General features: G+C 39.1%; 1 long non-coding RNA gene across 2 annotated transcripts in view; it reads right to left on the bottom strand.

The window, feature by feature from the left end:
• LOC126074874 (uncharacterized) overlaps positions 1 to 12,729 on the bottom strand; it is a 120,392-nt gene that overhangs the window by 2,753 nt on the left and 104,910 nt on the right. Inside the window, exon 1 of one of the 2 annotated variants that reach the window (XR_007517033.1) lies at positions 1,266 to 1,348. The exons of the other annotated variant lie outside the window; for it this stretch is intronic. This is a non-coding gene — a long non-coding RNA (uncharacterized LOC126074874). Of the gene's footprint in view, positions 1 to 1,265; positions 1,349 to 12,729 lie in introns of those variants that run through there. 2 annotated transcript variants of the gene reach the window in all.

Below are 12,729 nucleotides of genomic sequence, written 5' to 3'. Positions count from 1 at the left end.
CCAGAAATCCCAATCCTAGGTATACATGCCCAAAACAACTGTGAACAGGAAGAAAACCAGAAGCCTGTGCACCAATGTTCGTTGCAGCATCATTCACAATTGCCAAAAGGTGGAAACAACCTAAATGTCAATCAACAGATGAATGGATAAACAAATGTGCTATACACATACAATGGAATATTACTCAGCCATAAAGAAAAAAGAAATTCTGAAACTGCTAGAATATGGATGAACCTTGAAGACATTATGCTGAAACAATTCAGACACAAAAGGACAAATACGAGGGTGAGTCAAAAAGCATTGCTACAAAACCATTTTTATTAAGCAAAAATATCAAAATGTGAAGCAATTGTTTCTTGACATTTCTTCTGTCTAGGTCTATACACTTCTGAAAGCGGTATTTCCGTCTCTCTAACCCTTCCCCGAAGAATTGTGCACTCTTCAATTTACTCCACATCAAAATGGCAGTTTTGGCGTCCTCAAGGGACTCAAATTGTGTTCCTTTTAAATGTCCTTTGAGTTTTGGGAACAAAAAGAAGTCTGAAAGGGGGAGACCAGGAATGTACCATGCATGGGGTAAGGTTTGCCAATGAAATTCTTGTAGGACAGCCCTTGCTATCCTCAAGGAAAAAGCAGGAACACTGTTCTGATGGAAAAAAATTCCTCAGTGCAAATTTCCTGGACTTTTTCTCACTAATGCAGTTTTCAGTTTTTTTAAGCTTCTTCATAATAAGCCTCCGTGATCATCCTGTATCCTTTAAGAAAATATATCAAGGTTATCCCCTTGGAATCCCAAAACATAGTCACCATAACCTTCTGAGTGGTCTTCCCTCTCTTGGCTTGTATTTGAGGTCTTTCCAACCTTACTTAAAATGCTTGGTCCATCTAAAAACTGTTGTTTTATATGGGGCAGCATTCCCAGAAACTTGTTCCAAAGCGTCAATGATTAGGGAAGATGTCCACTTGAGTTTTGTTAAATTTTGATATTAGCCCTGACCCCAAAATCGGTTTTCCCACAACACAAAAATTATCCATTTTTTTTTTCAAAGGTACCCTAAAGAGATTAAGACAAGTGTATTACTGAACTTGTCCAAAGCCATCTACTGATCACAGAGACATGTTTAAACATGTTTTGTTTGGAATAAACCTGTGCATATATGAACTGGAACCCTAGAAGCAATACTTTTTGACTTACCCTCATATTGTATGATCCTTTTTATACGAAATTGGCAAATGTATAGACACCAAAGCTTATTAGTAGTTACCTGAGGTGAGAAGGAGCCCTGGTGGCACAACAATTAAGCACTCAGCTGCTAACCGAAAAGTTGGTGGTTGGAACCCGAACAGTGGCTCTGCAGAAGAAAGAGCTGTAAATCTGCTTTCGTAAAGATTACAGCCAAAAAAAACCCCACGGGTCAGTTCTACTCTGTTACATGGTGCTGCTGTGGGTCAAATCGATTAAACAGCACCCAACAATAACAACGGGGGTGAGAGGGAGGGAGAAAGGGGGAACCATTGCTTAGGGGCACTGATTTCTGTTAATTGTCGTGGAATCATTTGGAAAAGGATAGTGGTGATGGTCCCACAACATGATGAACATAATGTCACTGAATTGTACATGTAAAAATTGTCTAATTGGCAAATGTTTTCTTTTATATATGTTTACAACAATAAATTAAAAAAAAAAAAACTCTTTGCAAATGCTTTTTCTCATCTCTTAGTGCCCTTTCCTTAAGAGCTCAGCTGTTAACCAAAAGGTCAACAGTTCAAATCCACCAGCCACTCCTTGGAAACCCTGTGGGGCAGTTCTGCTCTGTCCTATCATAGCTATGAGTCGGAATCAACTAGATTTTAATGGGTTTGGGTTTTTTCTTTTGTTTTTACATCTAGTAAATCTGAGAAAAGTCTTGAGTTTGTCTTACTATTTGCCTAGTTATTCATTTGCTGCTTCCCTTAACTCCACACCACCACTCAGGAGAATCTAAATGAAATTTTCATTCTTGATTGCCTTACTAACTCTTGCTCATTCTTTAGGTTCTTAGTTTTAACAAGACTTCTCAAGAAATACTCTAATCTTCCCAAACAGCATTAGATTTCCTCTTTTTTTGCTTTCACATCTTAGAAGGATGTAATATCACATTGTGGCCAATCAGGAAAACAGAAACCACTCTGGGTGACACTCTTGGCTACTGCCACTACTGCCACCACAGCTATACCCCACTGCTATTGCCGCCCCTGCAGAAGATGTCGCTAAATGCTGGAAGAAACACTGCCTCGCCCCCACCCCCGCCCCCCCACCCCCGGCTCCTTCAATGCCTTCTATTGCCGAAACCTAACGGGAAGTCAGCTGGCGAAGAGATCTGGGAGATCGAGGTTGCAGGCTTCCTATCCTGCCAGTGGAGAAAAAGGTATGGAAGGTTAGCAGGGAACTGAGAGACAGCCAACACCCATGACATAAGATAAAGTAGATTAAAAAGCCTGACTGTAGGACTTGTATTAAAAAATGATGCTGAAGGCACACTTTAGACTACTTGTAAATGTTTACTGTCCTGCAAGGCTGGCTCAAATAACATAAGGTAGAAATGACAGAAACCAACCAGAAGGAGAACTTGTTGAAATAATATCTGTGAGGCGTGTAGGCCTCGCGTTCATTACTCTTTGACCCTGTTTATAAAACAAATGTTTTCACTTGTCCTTTGCAAAACTTTACGTACTTAAGCATACTTACTTATTTGTAATTATTGGTCTTAACGTCTGTCTTCCATGCTAGGCTATACACTCCATGGGAGCAGAAGCCATGTCTACCTCCTCCTCTCCTGTTTCCTTCACACAGCACTGCACCTGGTGTCCCTTAGTAAATATGTATTGACTGGCTGGTTGGCTGATTCAGCTTACAGCCCTACGGATATAAATGAATCCTCAAATGCCACAGTTTATTTTTTTCTAAATAACAATTTTTCTGCCAGTCTAACTTTTATAGAAGAGGGGTCAAATGATTGCCTCATTTTGCAACTGATTTAGCTCTACTTCAATTAATGGTTGTCTTAACAATAGGTGTAATTTAAAAGCCTAATTGAAATATGATTTTTTCATAAAAGAGAAAACTTTAAAGTTTTCTAAACAAGCATTTATTCTTTTTCCACAGCCTTCTATATTTGAGACACCATTTGTAAATAGAAAGGCTTTTGGGAATTTTTGTAAGAGTATTAATAATATTTACTGAGTGCCCACTTTGGGCCAGGAACTGCAATGAGAACTTTATATCCATGGTCTCATTTAGCACTCCAAGCACCCTCTGAGGTATTTACATGTATCATTTCTGTTGATGGATGAGAAAACTAAGGCTCAGAGAAGGTAAATAATTGGTTTATCGAGTACAGTGATAGAGCCTGGCTTCAAACCACATCTTTATGGCAGCTCTAAAGCACTGACCAGTTGGAGATTCTGCTTTAGCATCTGAAGAAGTTTCATGACAGAGCTATAAAAAGAACAACCAATCCATTTACAATGGTACAGGATTATAACCATATATGTAGATAGAGATTGAGAGCTGCTGCAGAGCCAGTTTCAACTCATGGAGACTTTATGTACAACAGAACAAAACATTGCCTGGTCCTGTGTCATCCTTGCTGTTGCCAGCACATTCAAGTGCTTCCTTGCCATTACTGTGCCAATCTATCTCCCTCGTGTTTGCTGGCCCTCTACTTCACCAAACATGATGTTCTCCTACAATGCTTGATCCTTCTTAATGACGTGTCCAAAGCAAGCAAGTTAGACAATGTTCTGTTGTGATCCATGAGGTTTTCACTGGTCAATTTTTGGAAGTACACTGCCAGGCCCTTCTTCCTAGCCTTTCTTAGTCTGGAGCCCCTGCTGAAAACTGTCCACCATGGGTGGTCCTGCTGGTATTTGAAGTACCAGGTGCATAGCCTCCAACGTAACAGCAACACTCAAGGCCCTACACTACAGCAAATTGACAAACATGGGGAGCATGTATTCATATGTGTATATATGCATTCATATATATACATAATATATGTACACATATATATACATATACATGCACATATATGTATATATATGTGTACATATATACATATAAAAAAATTTTTTATACATACCAATATATTTATACCAAATATACACATATATATTTGGTACCAATACATATACCAAATATGCGTGTGTATAAAGGGAAACAAGCCTTAAATTCAGCTCTGTCCCTCAAGACTTATACCCAAGAGGTCATAAAGAATATAGCTCTGCCAAGGTCTTCAAACTTCGGTCTTGGGCAGGAACGTCCCATGGCAAAACACTGAAGTTAGCAGAATTTGTCTTCAATGCCCTCTTACTTTCCTTTCTGCTCCCTTCTTCTCCCAATGATCACTTTTCCCCTCAGCAAGAGTGCCCTCCTTCTCCCCCTCCCGCCCTCACCTGTCAGGAGTTCTCACATTGTAGGAGTTTCATTCTGCAGGAAGCAAACGGTGAACTATCTGATCATGATAGTACTGTGTTGCCCTTCTTTAGGCATATGCAACATAACAAGGAATAATTCCTTAGAACAAAGAAATAGATCTAGAAAAGTGAACTTCAGCATCATTGACAGGGACTATTTTTCAGAACTCTCCAAATTAGCAGAGAGATACCATAGTCACAAGCTCAAGTCAGATGGACTTGGGTTTGCATTCTGGATGTCACTTCTAATTACATAATCTTAAGCAAGTAACTGATTCTCACTGAATCTCAGCCTCCTCATTCATGAAATAGCCACAATAATATCTACCTTGCAAAGACGTTATAAGGATTTGAGGCCATATTATAAAGTGCTTTGCACAATGCATTACGCATAATGTTGTTAGCTGACACAAAGTCAGCTGCAGCTCATCACAGCTTTATATATAATAGAATGAAATGTTGCCCGGTCCTTTGTCATCTTTACAATTGCCAGCATGCTTAAGTCCACTGTTGTAGCTATTGTATACGCCTTCCAACCTAGGGAATTCACCTTCCAGCACTGTATTGGACAATATTCTGCTTGCTCCACAATGTTTTCATTGGCTAATTTTCAGAAGTGGACATAGCTTCCAGAGTCATAGCAATGTGCAAACCACAACAGTACTACAAACATAGTAGGTATCCATAAATAGTAATAACTATACTGAGACGTGCTTGCTATTTCCATTCAGCCTACACATAGAGTTGAACCTGACCTGGAGTATTAAAATTTTCAGTTAAAGTCCTTTAAGTTTTTGAAACAGTAACACTCAGAGCTAACATCTAAGATTCTCTGCAAGATGAAAGCCTGTAGTGTTAATCTACTGTTGATATTGCCATTGTTGTTGGGTGCCTAGAGTCAATTTTCCACTAATAGCAACCACATGTAAAAGAGAAAAAAATGCCCCATAGGATTATCTAGGCTGTAATCTTTATGGAAGCAGACCAAGTCTTTCTCCCGCAGAGTCGCTGGTGGGCTAGAATCATTAACTTTTCGGTTAACATCTGAGTGCTTAAGCATTGTGCCACCAGGGCTCCTTTTGATCTTGCTAGTCACTTCTAATAGCTAATGTGATACAAGAATGCCTCACCATTGGGTACGTGTCCTAACCAACCCTCTGGCAAGAATGTGTCTCTTGTGGAACAGAGCTTGGCCAAGCCCCATAGTGCCTAGCCTGCGTGTCACAACAGAGACAGTTGGCTTTTGACCATCACTGGGGACATCACTGCAACCAAATCAAAGCTCCATGTGGTGTCACCTCACAGAGGATTCTGGGGACCTCACAACTGAACATGGATGGATTGAGGACATACCTGGAAGCAGCAAAGTCAAGGGTTTGGGCTGCCTGGTTTTGATTAATACCCATGGGAGTGGTGACCCCCACCTCCTCTAAAAGAAAAATACTTAAGCAGAAACCATACCCTAAGTGACTAAATGCCAATGAACTAACAAGTGTGTCTTAGTTTTCTAGGGCCACCATATCAAAATACCACAAAGTCTTTTGCTTTAAAGAACATACATTTATTTCCTTATAGTTTTGGAGGATGGAAGCCTAAATTCAGGGCATGGACAGGGCTATGTGTCTTTCTAAAGCCTTTAGGGAAAGCACCTTCCCTATCCCTTCAAGCTCTGAAACCTCCAGGCATCTCTTGGCACTCTTTAGCTTGGAGATGTATCTTCACATGGAGTCTTCTCCCTGGGTAACTGTTTCTCTGTGTCTGTTCTCCTCTTTTATAAGACATCACTCAGGGGGGATCAGGACTAGGATCAACCCTACTGCAGCATGACTTAACACATAATATCTTCAAAAAAAAAGACCCTACTTGTCCAAACAAAGTCCTATTCATAGGTACCTGTGTTACGACTTCAACATATTTTGGGGTGGACAAATTCCAATCTATAACAAAGAGCTTTTGTACTATGTAGAGAACTCTAAGCACAAGCTTTGAAGAATTCAAAGAGAAGAGAGCCAATGAGGATGAGTAAGGGTGCAGCTCTGGGCCCTGAAATTGGGCTTAGTAGGAAAATGTTAAATATCTCATGGAGGCAAAAGAGCATTAACAATACCCACAGAGGGTGTTATGGATTGAAATGTGTCCCTCAAAAGCATGTGTTACCGGAGGCAGGCCAAGATGGCAGAGTACTCAGTCACTTCCAGTGGTCCCTCTTACGACAAAGACCCAAAAAAACAAGTGAATCGACTATATATATGACAAGCTAGGAACCCTGAACATCAAAGGCAAAGTTAAAAGAAATCAGACTGAGCGGCAGAGAGGGGGGGAATGGTTCAGACACAGCGAGGAGTTGCCTGACCTGACTCAGTGGGAAATGGCACCCCTCAGCCCCAATCCCCTTGCACAACCATGGCAGGGCTGGTGGTAGCATTTGGGACACTGTTCCCTCAGCGAGTGAGAGTGAAAGGTGCAGGCCCAATCCCCTGGCATAATCGCGGTGGGACTGGCGGTAGCATTCAGGACACAGTTTCCTCAGCCAGCAAGAGTAAGCAGCATAGAGTCTACTCACACCTCTGGAATCAATGAAGAACAGCGCTCTTGGCAAAAGATAAGTGCTTCCATCTAATTTACCACGTAGATCAAAAAGCACTCCTTTCAAAAGAACTCTCTCCCATTTATCTGATCCCTCCCCCTTCTATCCCAGCACCCAAGCCAGCTTCGGTGTGGTGGACTTCCATGGGCCTAAGATAGGTTCTACTGCAAGCCCTGAGGCATTTTCCTGGCCTTAGAGAAGCAACAAATTAACAAATGGGGAGAATATAATCTGCCAGCTTCCCTAAGCAGGGAACTCAGGGCAGAAGTGGCTCCTGTCCAGGCACAAGCAGTCCATGGACTTTGAATGCCCTTCACCCCAGCATGGACCTGTGTGGGCCCATTTCAGTAGTTTAGGCTCTTTTTGGCACTGTGCAACAGTTTATCTGCCTGAGCTCTGTCTTCAACTGTTTCACATGTGTGGTAGAGAGGCAGGTTTTTGGCATTTGACACTGCTCTGCCTATTAAGCAAGGTCCTCACCTACTCACACCAGGGGCCTGAGGACTGGTGGCTCCATCCATGCGGCCTAGCCACCTGTGACAGGGGTCCAAAGGTAAGTGCTGCCTCCCAGTCCTTATAGCCAAAAACATTGGGTGCCCATGGTTCAGCTGCAGAGCCCACCCACCTGTGTGCTCTAGGGAACAGGCATGCACTTTCCTTACAGACACTCAGGGGATAGTTGTCAGCACCCTGCCTCGCTCAGAGTGACACCTGGCTCCAACGAGATACCAGCGACTACACCAATCACCCCTACTCCTCTAACACTGTAGGTGAGAGCCCACACCACACACATGGTAACCGAATACCTGGACACCTGAGGTGAATCTCTACAAGAAAAGTGAATGGACTACTAGGCTTATATACTTGGTAACAGCTCTCACTATCTGGTAACAAGACATTAGAGTTTCAAAGGTGCCAATAATCATGCTAGCTCACTTGAGCAGTCTCTTTGGGTATATCAAAACCAAGCAAAGCAAGAAGCTAGGATACAGTAAGCAAGAATAAAATAAATTAATACAATGACTTATGGATGGCTCAGAGAAAAGAGTATCAATTACATAAAGAAGCAGATTGTGATCACTACAACAAGCTGCCAAAACAAAGAATCAAGGAATCTTCTGGATGAAGAGATAGTCCTGGAATTACCCAAGGTAGAATACAAAAGATCAATATACAGAACTCTTCAAGGGATGAGGAAGGAGACCAGGCAAAACACAGAACAAACCAAGGAACACACAGATAAAGCAGTTGAGGAAATTAAGAAGGTTATTCAAGAGCATAATGAAAAATTTAATAGGGTGCAAATCCATACAGGCTCAGCAACAGAAATTCAGATTAACAATAAAATTTCAGAATTGGAAAACTCAATACATAGAAAAGCAGAATTGAGGAGATAGAAGGCAGAATTAGTGAGACTGGAGATAAAACACTTGGCACCAATATATTCAAAGAAAAATCAGATAAAAGAATTGAAAAAAAAAAAAAAGAAACCCTAAGAATCATGTGGGACTCTATCAAAAGAAATAACCTACGAGTAATTTGAGTACCAGAACAGGGAGGGAGAACAGAAAATATGAGAGAATTGTTGACAATTTGTTGGCAGAAAATCTCCCTCATAGATGGGAAGATATCTATCCAAGATGATCATCAAACCCCAAACAAGCTAGATCCCAAAAGAAAGTCACCAAGACGTATTATAATCAAACTTACCAAAAATAAAGAGAAAATTTAAAGAGTGGCTAAGGATAAACAAAAACTCACCTACAAAGGAAAAGTCGATAAGAATAAGCTTGAACTACTCAGCAGAAACCACGCAGGCAAGAAGGCAATGAATTGAAATACATAAAGCCTTGAAGGAAAAAAAAAATGCCAGCCAAGAATCCTATATCCACCAATACTGTTTCTCAAATATGAAGGTGAAATTAGGACATTTCCAGATAAACAGAACTTTAGGGAATTTACAAAAACCAAACGAAAACTACATGAAATACTAAAGGGAGTCCTCTGGTTAGAAAATCAACAACATCAAATAACAACTCAAGACTAGAACAAAGGACAGAGCAACCAGATATCGACTGAGATAGGGAAATAAAAAAAAATCAACATATAAAAAACAAACCTCTCAAAACAGGAGAACAGCAATGTCATTATGTAAAAGATGACAACATTAAATCAATCCAGAAGGCCTAAAAAACACAGTCATAGACATTTCCTATGGACAGGAAGTCATGGTGATATAAAGAGATAAAAGTTTGGTTTAAACTTAGAAAAATAGGGGTAAATAATAAGGTAACCACAAAGAAGACTAACAATTCTACACATCAAAGTAAAATACAAGATAATCATAAAGACACAGCAAATACAAAATGAACAACAATGAAAAAGAAGAAAAGAAAATATGTAAAGAAAGACTACTCAGCACAAAAAATTAAGTGGGAAAAAGAAACTGTCAACAACACACACAAAAAAAAAAGTGAAAATGACAGCAGTAAATTCATACCTATCCATGATGACACTGAATGTAAATGGACTAAATGCATGAATAAAGAGACAAAGAGAGGAAAAATGGATTAAAAACACGATCCGTCTATATGCTTCCTACAAGAGACACACCTTCAACTTGAAGACATAAACAAAAACTCAAAGATGCAAAAATATACATCAAGCAAACAACAATCAAAAAAGAGCAGGAGTGGCAATAGTAATTTCAGGTAAAATAGACTTTAAAGTAAAATCCATCACAAAGGATAAGGAAAGGCACTATATAATGATTAAAGGGTCAATACACCAGGAGGACATGACTATATTTACACACCCAAAACACATAAAACAAGCTCTAACAACACTGAAAAGAGAGAGAGGCAGCTCCACAATAATAATAGGAGAATTCAACACACCACTTTTGCTGAAAGACAGACTACCCAGAAGGAAGCTCAAAAGTCACATGGAAGATCTAAATGCCACAATCAACCAACTAGCCTCATAGACTTATACAGAACACTCCACCCAACAGCAGCCAAGTATACTTTCTTTTCCAAAGCACATGGAACATTCCCTAGAATAGACAATGTATTAGGTCATAAAGCAAGCCTTAACAGAAGCCAACACAACAAAATATTACAATGCATTTTCTCTAACCATAAAGCCATAAAAGTAGAAATCAATAACAGATAAAGCAGGAAAAAGAAATAAAACACATGGAAACTGAACAACACCTTGCTCAAAAACTACTGGGTTAAGGAAGAAATTAAGGACGGAATAAAGAAATTCATAGAATCCAATGAGAATGAAAACACTTTCTGTCAGAACCTTTGGGACACAGCTAAAGCAGTCCTCAGAGGTCAATTTAGAGCAATAAAGGTACACATGCAAAATGAAGAAAGGGTCAAAATCAAAGAAATATACCTACAACTTAAAAAAATAGAGAGCAACAAAAGAAACCCTCAGGCACCAGAAGAAAGCAAATAATAAAAATTAGAGCAGAATTAAAGGATATAGAGAACAGAAAAACAATTGAAAGAGTTAATAAAACCAAAAGCTGGTTCTTTGAAAACATCAACAAAATCAATAAACCACTGGCCAAACTGACAAAAGAAAAACAGGAGAGGAAAAATATAACCTAAATAAAAATGAGATGGGCAATATCACAACAGACCCAACTGAAATTAAAAGAATCATATCAAATTACTATTAAAATCTGTACTCTAACAAATTTGAAAACCTAGAGGAAATGGACAAATTTCTAGAAACACACTACCTAACTAAACTAACACAAACAGAGGTAGAGCAATTAAATAAACCCATAACAAAAGAAGAGCTTGAAAAGGAAATTTACAAAAGACCAGGAAAAACAAACAAACAAAAAAGCCCCAGCCCTGAAAACTTCACTGGAGAATTGTACCAAACTTTCAGAGAAGAGTTAACACCAACACTATTAAAGGTATTTCAGAGCGTAGAAAAGGATGGAATACTCCCAAATTCATCCAATCAAGCCAGCATTTCTCTGATACCAAAACCAGGTAAAGAATCCACAAAAAAAGAAAATGACAGACCTATATCCCTCATGAACTTAGATGCAAAAATCCTCAACAAAATTCTAGCCAATAGAATTCAACAACATATCAAAAAAATAATTCACCACGACCAAGTGGGATTCAGACCAGGTATGCAGAAACAGTTCAACATTAGAAAAACAATTAACGTAATCCATCATATAAATAAAACAATAAGACAAGAACCACATGATTTTATCAATTGATGCGGAAAAGGCATTTGACAAACTTCAACACACGTTCATGATAAAAACTCTCAGTCAAATAGGAATAGAAGGAAAATTCCTCAACATAATAAAGGGCATTTATACAAAGCCAATATAATAGCCAACATCACCCTAAACTGAGAGAGTCCGAAAGCATTCCCCTTGAGATAGGGAACCAGACAAGGATGTCCTTTATCACCATTCTTACTCAACATTGTGCTACACATCCTAGCCAGAGCAATTAGGCTAGATAAAGAAATAAAGGGCACCCAAACTGGCAAAGAAGAAGTAAAAGTATCTCTATTTGCAGATGACATGATCTTGTACACAGAAAACCCTAAGGAATCCTCAAGAAAACTATTAAAACTAATAAAAGAGTTCAGCAGAGTATTAGGATACAAGATAAACATAAAAAAAATCATTTGGATTCCTCTACATCAACAAAGACAACATAGAAGAGGAAATCACCAAATCAATACCATTTACAACAGTCCCCAAGAAGATAAAATACTTAGGAATAAACCTAACCAGAAACATAAAAGACCTATACAAAGAAAACCACAAGACAGTACTGAAAGAAACCAAAAGAGACCTACATAAGTGGAAAAATACACCTTACTCATGGATAGGAAACCTCAACATTGTAAAAAGGTCTATTCTACCCAAAGCAATCTATAGATACAAGGCAATCCCTATCCAAATTCCAATGACATTTTTTAATGAGATGGAGAAAAATATCACCAACTTTCATATGGAAGGGAAAGAGGCAATGGATAAGTAAAGCATTACTGAAAAGGAAGAACAAAGTGGGAGGTCCCATACTACCTCATTTTAAAACCTACAATACTGCCACAACAGTCAAAACAGCCTGGTATTGGTACAACAACTGATACACAGACCAATGGAAGAGAATTGAGAATCCAGAAATCCATCCACATATGAGCAGTTGATATTTGACAAAGGCCCAAAGTCTGTAAAATGGGGAAAAGACAGTCTCTTTAACAAATGGTGCTGGCATAACTGGATATCCATCTGCAAAAAAAATGAAACAAGACCCATGCCTCACACCATGTACAAAAACTAACTCAAAATGGATCAAAGACCTACATATAAAATCTAAAATGATAAAGATCATGGAAGAAAAAATAGGGACAACACTAGGAGCCCCAGTACATGGCCTAAACAGTATACAAAACATTTATTAACAATGTACAAACACCAGAAGGGAAACTAGATAACCAGGAGCTCCTAAAAATCAAACACTACATTCATCAAAAGATTTCACCAAAGAGTAAAAAGGTTACTTACAGACTGGGAAGAAGTTTTTGGCTATGACAAATCCCATCAACATCTGATCTCTAAAATCTATTTAATACTGCAAAAACTCAACAACAAGAAGACAAATAACCCAATTAAAAAATGGGCAAAG

The sequence above is a fragment of the Elephas maximus genome, chromosome 4 (genome assembly GCF_024166365.1).
Source record: "Elephas maximus indicus isolate mEleMax1 chromosome 4, mEleMax1 primary haplotype, whole genome shotgun sequence".
In the NCBI taxonomy this organism is placed as follows: Eukaryota; Metazoa; Chordata; class Mammalia; order Proboscidea; family Elephantidae; genus Elephas; species Elephas maximus.
This window is presented reverse-complemented; position numbering and strand designations above follow the sequence as displayed.